This window comes from Papio anubis, chromosome 11 (assembly GCF_008728515.1).
Source record: "Papio anubis isolate 15944 chromosome 11, Panubis1.0, whole genome shotgun sequence".
Taxonomy (NCBI): domain Eukaryota; kingdom Metazoa; phylum Chordata; class Mammalia; order Primates; family Cercopithecidae; genus Papio; species Papio anubis.
This window is the reverse complement of record NC_044986.1, coordinates 39,981,522-39,992,126: the sequence shown is the minus strand read 5'-3', so window position 1 is coordinate 39,992,126 and position 10,605 is coordinate 39,981,522. Positions and strand designations below refer to the sequence as shown.

Below are 10,605 nucleotides of genomic sequence, written 5' to 3'. Positions count from 1 at the left end.
GGTTCATTCACATTCTTTTTCCTTTATGCTGTGATCAATAGCTACCAAGACCATTCATTCTGGATTTCCTGGGTCAGTCTCAATTTCAAATATTCTGCCCCTCTTTCCTCTGAATAAAAAGTTCCCAATTTTTTATTTGGAAAATATGGTCACCATAATAATGGCATTCTCCTCACAAAAATATTAGTCAGGCCAGAGTCATACCATCATTACACTGCCCATATTTGGTTTGTGGCCATCAAAAGGAGAACTGGCTGGTTCAACCAGGGTCTGAGGCCATTTTCTTGGTCTCATTAAAGAGACAAATAATGTATTTGCTATTAAACAATTTAGAATTCAAACTCAAATAAACTTTCCCCTTGTCCTGGAAGAGAGTTTCTCAAGGCTAAGGAGTTACTATCTGATGGAAGGGTACAAAAATCTGGAAAAAATGAAGCTATGGGGCTTTCCAACTGCCAAACTCCCACAGGCTGGCTCCCAATGCACATCACGGTTGCTATTAAAGTGTCACCATTTACAATTTGGTGCTAAATCTTTCTGAAGCTAAGCTACTCAACATGGTCTACCAACAAATTGATTCCCTATTCCTTATTCTATTAAAACATAGGGAGAAAATGAAGTGGGTGTTGGTGATAAAAGTTATCTAACCTCAAGTTGAAAATGAAGTTATTATTCATTCATGCCAGTACCCTGAAAGGGAAACCAAAGCGTCGGGTTTCCATAGCGGGTTCAACTCTGCGCTTGCAGCCTTTATGAAAGGAAAACAGGCTGCCTCTGGTTTTGTTTTGTTGCCTCCTCTGTAGTTTTGTGTCTGTTTTTCCTCTGGGTGCCTCACTCTGAATCCTTTAGAGCATGGAGTAAGGGGAAAAAAGTTATACTTGCAAGGAGGTTTAAATAGTGTTTGTCAAGTACTTTAATATACAACACGCTTAGATTTTTTTTCCTCCCGCCTCACAACCTTGTGAAGTAGGTGAAAACTTCATTTTAATGGTGTGACTATGGAAAGAAATGCTACTGAGTCATGTCTTTCATACTTAGGTCAGTTGGTCAGAACCCTGGGAGATCACAGAAAACTAAATTAAAATGGAAAAATACTAACATATGTTCCCAGTAGTTTTGGGTATCTCAGCATGAGAGTGAATAAGCTATAGATTCTGACTCAAGATGTGTGCAGTTTGCTTTGGACTTTGTTCTTGCTTACTTACTTATAAAACTTCTTAACTGTACTTCTAAATTATAGCAATTCCATAAAACATTCAAACCTTGGGGCTTGGTTTTCTCCTCCTAGCAGGCTGAGTCATAAAAAATAAATCTCAGCCAGTTCAATAGACAACACACCCCTCGCATTAAGAATTGGTATTGTTCCCTGCATCTCCCATTTCATCCAAAAGTCACACCCAGTTCGCATTTGAAGAAAAAAAAAGAGCTCAGGGACTTATCCAGCTCAACATTTGCACATTTAATAAGAGAACAGAATTTCTGCCAAGTTATAGGGGTGAGTTGCATCAGAATCTTCCAGAGGAACTTAGGAGCAGTTATGAGCATGGACTTTAGACGTCGCCAGACCTGGGTTCAAGTGCTGACACAGTGTGACATTGGTCACACAGTGACCAATGAAATGGGGGTGTTTAACCTCATAGACAGTCACCATGAGAATGAAAGGAAAGAGAAGATAAAAGACATGACATCTGGGAAGCCCAGTATAAGACACAGTGAGCATCCAGCCAGTACTTACCATCTTACTTCTACAGACATTTCCAGGCTTAGCCAAATCCTCTGCCCTTCTACTACACAGAGTGTCAGGGAGTGAGTCACAAGACTCATTCCAAATCAAACCTCACGGAGGCATTGCTGGGGGAGGTAGAATATTCACTCAACCTGAAACTCAGGGTCAGGATTTAAATCAGGAAGCCACAGACTGGTACAATTTTAGACTTAAGAGGAAGTATATAATTTATAATCTGTTAAATTACTATATGCAAATTATAGACACAGTGTCTGACATATAGCAGACAATGAATACATGTCTGCCCTCCCTCTTTTTTTAATACTGAAAAACACCTAAAATTCTCGGCCCTAAAGTGATTTGCTCAAGTCACACAAACAGTCATTGGCAGAGCTGGATTTGGCACCTGGATCTTTTTAGAAGAGACGGGTGCCGTTTCAGGTCTATTGTCAAGAGTACTGGTGTCAAATGGTTTGAAGGAACTAGACAAACAACTTCCAACACCCAGGAATGAAATGATCTCCCCAACTTATAACGACAGCATGCTGTCCCTATCCCTTCACCATCACGCCCATCCCCGAACTCCCACTGACAGAAGCTAGACTCCCTCCAGTCCATGGGGAAAATGCTCTCTAGGAAGCACTGGGGGTTCTGAAGAGCAGAGACAGAGCTCTGGGGTCTTGAGATCACAGGGCGTCTTTCCTTCTTGGCCCACTGAAGCACACAGCAGTCTCAGGTGATCCCTTGGAAGCAAAAAGGATCCAGAAACTTTCTCAAGGGTTCTAACAGTCAGTTGAAATGGGGAGCCAGGGACAAGGAGATGAAAACATGACCTTTCAGGCCAAGTCTGGGGAGATGACAAGCATGGATTTCTGGGTCTGCAGGACTGAAAAAGACCCTTTTAAATTTCAATGGAAAATCCTGATTCTGTCCTACAGGTATTGCGCAAAAGAACTGGTTCCAAGCTCTGAGGGTCAAGGGGAGGACAGCTAACAAGCCTGCAGTGGTTCTGAAGAAGGAAAGAAGGAGACAGCAGAAGTGGGTGGAAACCGCCCTTCTTCATTTATAATTCAAAGATTCATTCGAGAAATACATATTGAGCACTGACTGTCAGAAACTCTGGCCTAGGGTCCAGGATGCGAGTTGGGGGCTGGCGGAGAAAACCACCAAGAGAATGTGAAACAAAGCTCAGGCCTGAAACCTGAATAGGAGTTAGCCAGGTAGCGAGGAATGTTCTAAGCCAAGCATAGGCAAAGGTTTCATGTAAAGGACAAGATAACAAATATTTTAGTTTCTGCAGGTCACACAGTGTCTGGCAGCTATTTAACTTTGCCATTAGAGGGTAAAAGCACCAACAGACAATACATAAAAGAATGAGTGTGGCTGTGTTCCATAACCCTTATTAATGAACAATAAAATTTCCATTCTATATAATTTTCATGTCATGAAATAGTATTCTTCTTTTGATTTTTTCAACCATTTAAAAATGCAGAAGCCACTCTTAGCTTTTATTTTACAAATATCTGTATTGATGTATATGAGGGTTCAGTCAAGGTCATTCCTGAACTAGGAAGATGGTATTCATTTCTAAACCACGGACTCCCTTAGGCCCTTATACCAAGGCTGGGACTAGAGTGAGACAAGAGAGCTGCCCAGCACTCACAATTTAAGGAGGCACTCACTAAGAAGTATATGGGTGGCACTTCTGAGACCCTGAGAGAAGGTGCACAAGGGTGAGACACTCACTCATCTCACCCTAGTGATGGCCCTGCTTGTACCTGTGCATAACAGAGTGCATTATTGTGATGTGGCGACCTCTTCCTTAATCATCACTGTGTTGGATGATATCCTTGTGCCCAAGGTTGTGGACTGACAATCTCATTCCCAGCCACTGTACTGGGGTGCAGAGTTTGGATAATAAGAAAAACAATTTAGATAATAACATTTAGGCAGAAAGGGAGGAGGGAAAAAAAAGAAAAGCTATGTGGACTGGAGTTTGGGAGAATCTGGAGAAGTTGGAAAATTTTTAAAATCATATTTGGGGCCAGGCACAGTGGCCCATGCCTGTAATCCCAGTACTTTCCGAGGCTGAGGCAGGAGGATCATTTGAGGCCAGAAGTTGGAGACTAGCCTGGGCAACACAGCAAGATCTTGCCACTACCAAAAAAAAAAAATTTTAATCATATTTGAAAGTTGTTGCTGGTAGAATAATATGAGAAACATTGAGAAGGAGATGAATGTCCAAGGGACAAGTTTAACAATCTCCACTTGTCCACTTTAAATTTACACTTTAAATAAAAGTGTAAATCTCCACTTTAAATTTACACTTTAAATAAAAGTGTAAACCTCCACTTTAAATTTACACTTTAAATAAAAGTGTAAACCTCCTTTGCCACTTTCTTTATCTTCATTCATATATCTATACCTATACATATATCTAAATCTATTTTGCAAATCATATATCTGATAATGAACTTATATCCAGAATATATATCAAAAATATAAAAGACACCTCAATTTAAAAATGAGCAAAGAATTTCACCTATGGCTAAGAGCACATGAAAGGATGTTCAGCATCATTTGCCTTCAGGAAGATGCAAATCAAAACAATGAAATATCAGTTTATACCCACTAGGATGGCTATAACCAAAAGACAGACAATAAGAAACATTGTTCAAGATGTGGAGAAATTGGGCTGGGTGCAGTGGCTCACACCTGTAATTCCACCACTTTGGGAGGCCAAGATGGGTAGATCACCTGAGGTCAGGAGTTTGAGACCAGCCTGGCCAATATGGCGACACCCTGTCTCTACTAAAAATATAAAAATTAGCAGGGCGTGGTGGCACTCACCTGTAATCCCAAATACTCGGGAAGCTGAGGCATGAGAATTGCTTGAACCCAGGAGGCGGAGGTTGCAGTGAGTCCAGATCGTAGCACTGCACTCCAGCCTGGGCAACAGAGCAAGACTGTGTCTCCAGGAAAAAAAAAAAAAAAAAGATATGGAGAAACCAGAACACTTTTACATTGCTGGTGGGAACGTAAAATGTGCAGCTGTTTTGGAAAACAGTCTGGCCATTGCTGAAAAGATTAAACAGAGTTATCAAGTGACCCAGCAATTCCAATCCTCGGTATTTATCCAAAAGCAATGGAAATTATATCCACACAAAAACTTCTGCTAGAATGCTCACAGCAGTATTATTCATAATAATCCAAAAGTGGAAACAAGTCAATGTCCAACAATTTATGAATAGATCAATAAAATGGGGCATAATCATACAATGAAATATTATTCAGCAGTGAAAAGTATGAAGTACTGATTCATGCTACAGTATAAATGAAACTTTAACCTTGAAAAGATTATGCTAAGTGAAAGAAGCCAGTCACAAGACCAAACACTATAAAAGTCCATTCATATAAACATCCAGAATAGAGAAATCTATAGAGACAGAAAGTGGATCAGTGATTGCTTAGGGCTGGGAGAGAGGCACAGGATGGGGTGATGGAGGGTGATAGCTAAAAGAAACAGGGTTGCCTTTTGAGATGATGAAAATGTTCTAAAATTGACTGCAGTGATGCCTGCACATATCTGTGAACATATTTAAAACTACTGAATTGTATAATTTAACTGGGTGAATTGTATGGTATGTGAATTATATGTCAATAAAGCTGTTACAAAAAAATAAGAAGAAACCAAAGCATTTCTCCTCCCCTTCAAGGAAATCTGCTATTGTGTTTCAAAGGACTGGCTTTCCCTATCCTTAAAAGATGAGAGCATGACTTTGTGTTGCTGAAGGCTGAGGGGGTTTTCTGCTGAGCTTTCTGAGGGTTTGAGAAGTGATGGCCTAAACAAGAAGGAAGGGTTTGGGGTTCTTTGTAGGGGACTGAGCCTTGGGGTTAGGGGTTCAGGGTTCTGGTGCCTGAGCTCTAGAAGACCCATATTTAATATGAGGCTCTGAATGTGTTCAGGCAAGCCACTAGAATAAAGAACCACTGAAAGGGGCACCATTTGGCTGTCATGGTGCCAGAAAATAAGCCCAGCCCTGCTGTCTGAGAACAGCTTTTGAGAGAGGACCCTGTCTGAGCCACCAGTTAGTCTAGTCATGGGGGTCAGTGGGTGCACCTGCCCCCCCACTGATGCTTCAAATCCTTGAATGCTGAATCATTTGGGCAACAGGGTGATAAACCTCCTCTCTAACCCCAGGACTCCATTAAGCTCAGACGGGGCTACTTCTATGACTCATGACTTTTCAGAGGTCATTCAGAGGGCAGCTTGAGTCCCCACTCTGTAAAATACAGGTTGTAGAGCAGATTAGGGTTTCACCAGATGGCTTTATCCTCGCCCATTGGATCTAATTCTTTTCAGGCCACATACTACCATGGCCCAATTTCAGGGACAGGGCCTCTCCAGCTGCCAATTCCCATTGTGTAGGATATCTAGGGAAAAGAAAAATAATAATAATCCTAATGCTGATACTGTCCCAAGACTACTATGAGAATAACACTGGCCACAGTGCATTTACCTTACACTGGAATCCAGAGTCAAGGTTTTTCACTCCCGCTCTTACCAAATCTTAGCCAAAGGGCTAGTATAACTACAGATATGCAGGGGGACATTTATCCCATAGTGCACCATGCAGCTAATAAGGGAAAGCAGTCCAATCATCACAAAGCTGGACTCTGACAGTCATCATATTTTCCACTGAGGCACTAGACGTGACGAAACTGCACAGGAGCTGAGAGGAAGCTGGATTCCCTTTCACTGTGCTCAACAGGAAGGGACCAGCATCATCCTATACCCATGTCATCAACCCAGCACTACCCTTTGTGATGAAAGAGGCAGCCTGGCAAATCACCAAGCACAGGCTTCCAGCTAAGCCTAAGCACCCCACGAAATTTTAATTATCTCAAGGTCCAAACTGTATCCTAGCTCCAGGGCAACCAAATTTCCAGACCAGAAAACAAGACATGTTGCCATCTCAACAGCAATCCCTGACAACATTGAACAGTGTGGCTTGATGGATATTTTATCATCCATAAAAACTACCACTTAGAAGATGAATTTATTACTGGTTGGCCCCTTTACATGTAACAGACATTGGCTCTCCCCTAAGGTTCAGGTCTCTTCAATTTGAAAGAGACAAAATTTAGAATCAAGGACATGTATACCAACAAAGGTATTTTTGTGAAACACTCAAAAAATAATTGCCTCTTAGGTTTAATTTTCTGTTCTTGAGAGTGAAGTATGAAGAAGAAAGGCACACTTTAAAAGGAAGAAAGTAAAATAAGAAGCAGCAATACAGAAGCTACTTTTGACCTTCCTTTTTAAATTATAGCTTTTCTAGACTGATTTAAAATTTTTTTATTCATTCTTTACTTTTCATTTTTATTCTTTGTTTTTTACTCTTTATTTTACCTAAGTTTTTTTTTTCCATTTTGTCATACATATTCTTGTACAGTAAATCTTCTTGTGGAACAAAGAAGGGAAATAAGTGAAGTGATAATACAGGAGCCAGTGGAATTTCTGCCCTGGCACCTTCACATTCTCTGAGTGCATGTGGAGCTCGGGTTACATGAGCAATTCCAGCAAGGCAGAAGCAGAAACTTCTTGTACTTCACATTCAAGATAACTATATGTATCTAAACTCCTCAAAATTCAGGCAGATTGAGAATTTTTTTTTAAAAGGAAAAACACCCCTAACCAATCTTTAACCTGGGGACTTTAGCCACCCATCAAAATATCCTGTCTTATTTCAGAGCAGGAGAGAGGGAGTATGACTGTAACTGGATAAGGAATAGGGTTTTAATTTCTTATGAGGAGGAGAAGGAGGATACCAGTAGTTAGTATGTCAGCAAGCATTAATCTTCATTAATGTTTTCTATTCGAATCCATTCTTCTCTACACAGCTGTACAAATATAAATTAAATGGGTCATTCTGACCAAGGCATCCTAGAAAAAAACATGTTTAATGCGAGGGTCAAGGAATTAATTGGACAGATAGCACATTCTTTAAATGTGTGGGAAGGATTGTTCAAACCACCACACTATAGATTGAGAAGCATGAATTCAAATTCATACCACTGTAAACATCCCTGAGTGAGAAGACAAACAGCAGAAGGCGGTGGAAATGTGTTCTCGACAAAGCATATCCACAATGGCCAGAGTGAGCAGAGCAGCACTCACTCCTTGCTAGAACTGTGTGGTGAGTAGCATCTCATTTAAAGCCACAATAACACCATTATTCTCAGTTTTTAAAAAGGGTAATTAGGAACAAAGGTCAAACCGTGTACCAGAATTCACATGGCCAGTCAGTGATGGAGTGAGGGTCACAATTTAAATTCAAGTCAACTGACTCCAGAGACTATTTCTACACATGATATTGCCTTTATTCTCTATGTACTTGGCATTATGCTTGCAATATGAGTGAAAAAATGCAGAACCTATTTCTTGCCCTTAATCGACTTACAATCTGATTGAGGAACTAGAATGGACACATACGAAATAATGAAAACATAGGAAATGGAGTATATCATTAAGATCTGCATCTTTGAAGAAAGTAATTCATAGGAGCTGGGGGAAACTAGTTATAATCCACCTGTACAACTTTTGAGAATTTCTACCAGATTCTAAACTAAAAAACAAGATATACAGAATACCATACCTTAGAAAATACTGATTCATTCCTGATACGGTGTGGTTTGAATATTCAGAAAGGGCCCCCCTTTAGAAATCCCCCTTAAGAAAGGGCAGGACAACCAGCCTATTCCCCAGCTGCATCTTAATGGTTAATAAAAATGCCAATAACCTCCTCCAAGCCTGCTCAGACTAAGGGGATAAAAGTTCCTGGAGTCTACTCTGACAGAGGTGTGGCAACCTCTCCCAGCCTCCAGAGACTAAGAAGCAGGGAAGAGACAATTTGCATCATCCCTTTGGTCCTTTTTAATTAGAAATTAACCGTCACAGGGCCTTTGATGAACAACGGCAGGTTTGAGCTGAGGATCAGTGAACAACTTCAGAAGAAATAGCAGCAGGGCTATAGAAAAGGAAAAACTGGAGAAGACTATGGGCATACCAAAAATTGTTCTGAAATTTACACCCGATTCACAACCCTCATAGGGAAACCATGATAAAGGTTCTAAAGCAACCTATTTCCATTCACTTTGCTATATTTAAATTTTGATTGTGCTCTTAATGTTCGAGTGTACATGATTTTTTAAACCACTGCATTTTTAACTAAGATGACATGTTGCTCTCAGCAGCAGTTTCATGGCAGGGAGATGCTGTGCAAGTCATCTAGTGTTGAGCAGGACAGGCATGCTGGTGACAGGCTCCTTGTCTGTGATTCAGGTTTCATGTGGAATCAGGTCAAGAGACACAGAAACACATCCTAGACACTGGACGGGGTGAGTGGTCAACTGTATAGAGAAGAACCTGTGAGCTTTCACTTTTCAGGCAGGTTCCCAGGTCAGCCCAAATGTTCCTAAGAACCCAAGCAATGTCAGGGATTTTAGGGAAGGGCAAATATTCCTGAAATGTCCTGATCAAAAAGCAAAGAACTCTGTTTAAACTCCTAGCCAATGGTTCTCAACTCCATAGAATCTATAGAATCACCAAAGGAACTTTGAAAAAAATACTCACACTGTGCCCTACCCCGGTGATTCTGATTCAAAGGGCCTGGGGAGGGGTCTGGACAGTGACTGTGATGTGTAAGCAGGGTTACAATCACCATATCTAACATGGCCAAGTCTGAGATGCTATGAGCATCAGTGAATGGGATCACTCAATCAACAGATGCTGAAATGAACAGAATTCTCCCATTCTTTTAAAAGCTTCCTCTGAATTTTATTTCTGTCTGGATCTTAAGAAACTACTTAAGAGTGTCAGCTGCCTGGATGAAATCTTAGTTATTTCACTTACTAGCTAAGTGACCTTGGATGAGGTACATAATTTCCCAGGAAATCAGTTTGGTTAGCAATACAATAGGGTTAATTATCATACCAAAATCATAAGGTAGTTAAGATGACTGTACAACGTGGAATATGTAAATTATTTAGCTCAATATCTGGCATTTGTTGAATGCTCAATAAATGTTAGCTACCCTGACTGATGACTCATATGGTTGGGCTGTGTCCCCACCCAAATCTCACCTTGAATTGTAATAATCCCCATGTGTCAAGGGCAGGGTCAGGTGGAGATAATTGAATCATGGGGGCAGTTTCCCCCATAGTTTTCTCATGGTAGTGAATAAGTCTCATAAGATATGATGGTTTCATACATGGGAGTTCCCCTGCACATGATTTCTTGCCTGCCACCATATAAGACATGTCTTTGCTCCTCCTCTGCCTTCCACCATGACTGTTTGGCTTCCCCAACCATGTGGAACTGAGTCTATTGAACCTCTGTTTCTCTGTAAATTACCCAGTCTTGGGTATGTCTTTATTAGCATCATGAGAACAGACTAAATACAATGATGATGATGATGAAAGTAAAAATATAGCACTTATATTTCAATAAAAAGGATGTTTCTCCAGACCAGGTGCTTATTTCTAGGGTCAGGTTTTAAAGGACTTGTGAAGAATTGGAATGTGAGAGTTCTAGAAACAGTTTCATATAGAGAATGACTGAAGGAAGCAAGAGTTTTCAGGATAAAAAAATCCAAGATGGCATATGGCACTGTCCTCAGATGTACAGATAAGGTCTGAGGGCAGGCAGCCTGACCATGTGTATTTCTAGAGCAGGATTCTTACAGAGGGGAGACCATGTACAGAATTCAGAGGACCTGAAAATCTGGTTGAGGAAAAAAAAATGATTCATTATTTTCATTAATCTCAAAGGAAATTTAGCACTTCCTTTAATTCTGAAAATAGGCAACAAACTTCAG

At 40.6% G+C, this 10,605-nt stretch overlaps 1 long non-coding RNA gene across 1 annotated transcript; it reads right to left on the bottom strand.

Annotated features, from left to right (window-relative positions):
• Positions 1-5,649: 5,649 nt before the first annotated feature.
• On the bottom strand, positions 5,650-9,920 carry LOC103887661. The gene is made up of 2 exons (XR_651858.4): positions 6,247-9,920; positions 5,650-6,160 (listed from the first exon to the last, which is right to left on the bottom strand). It is a non-coding gene; the product is annotated as an uncharacterized LOC103887661 (long non-coding RNA).
• Between the last annotated feature and the right edge of the window lie 685 nt (positions 9,921-10,605).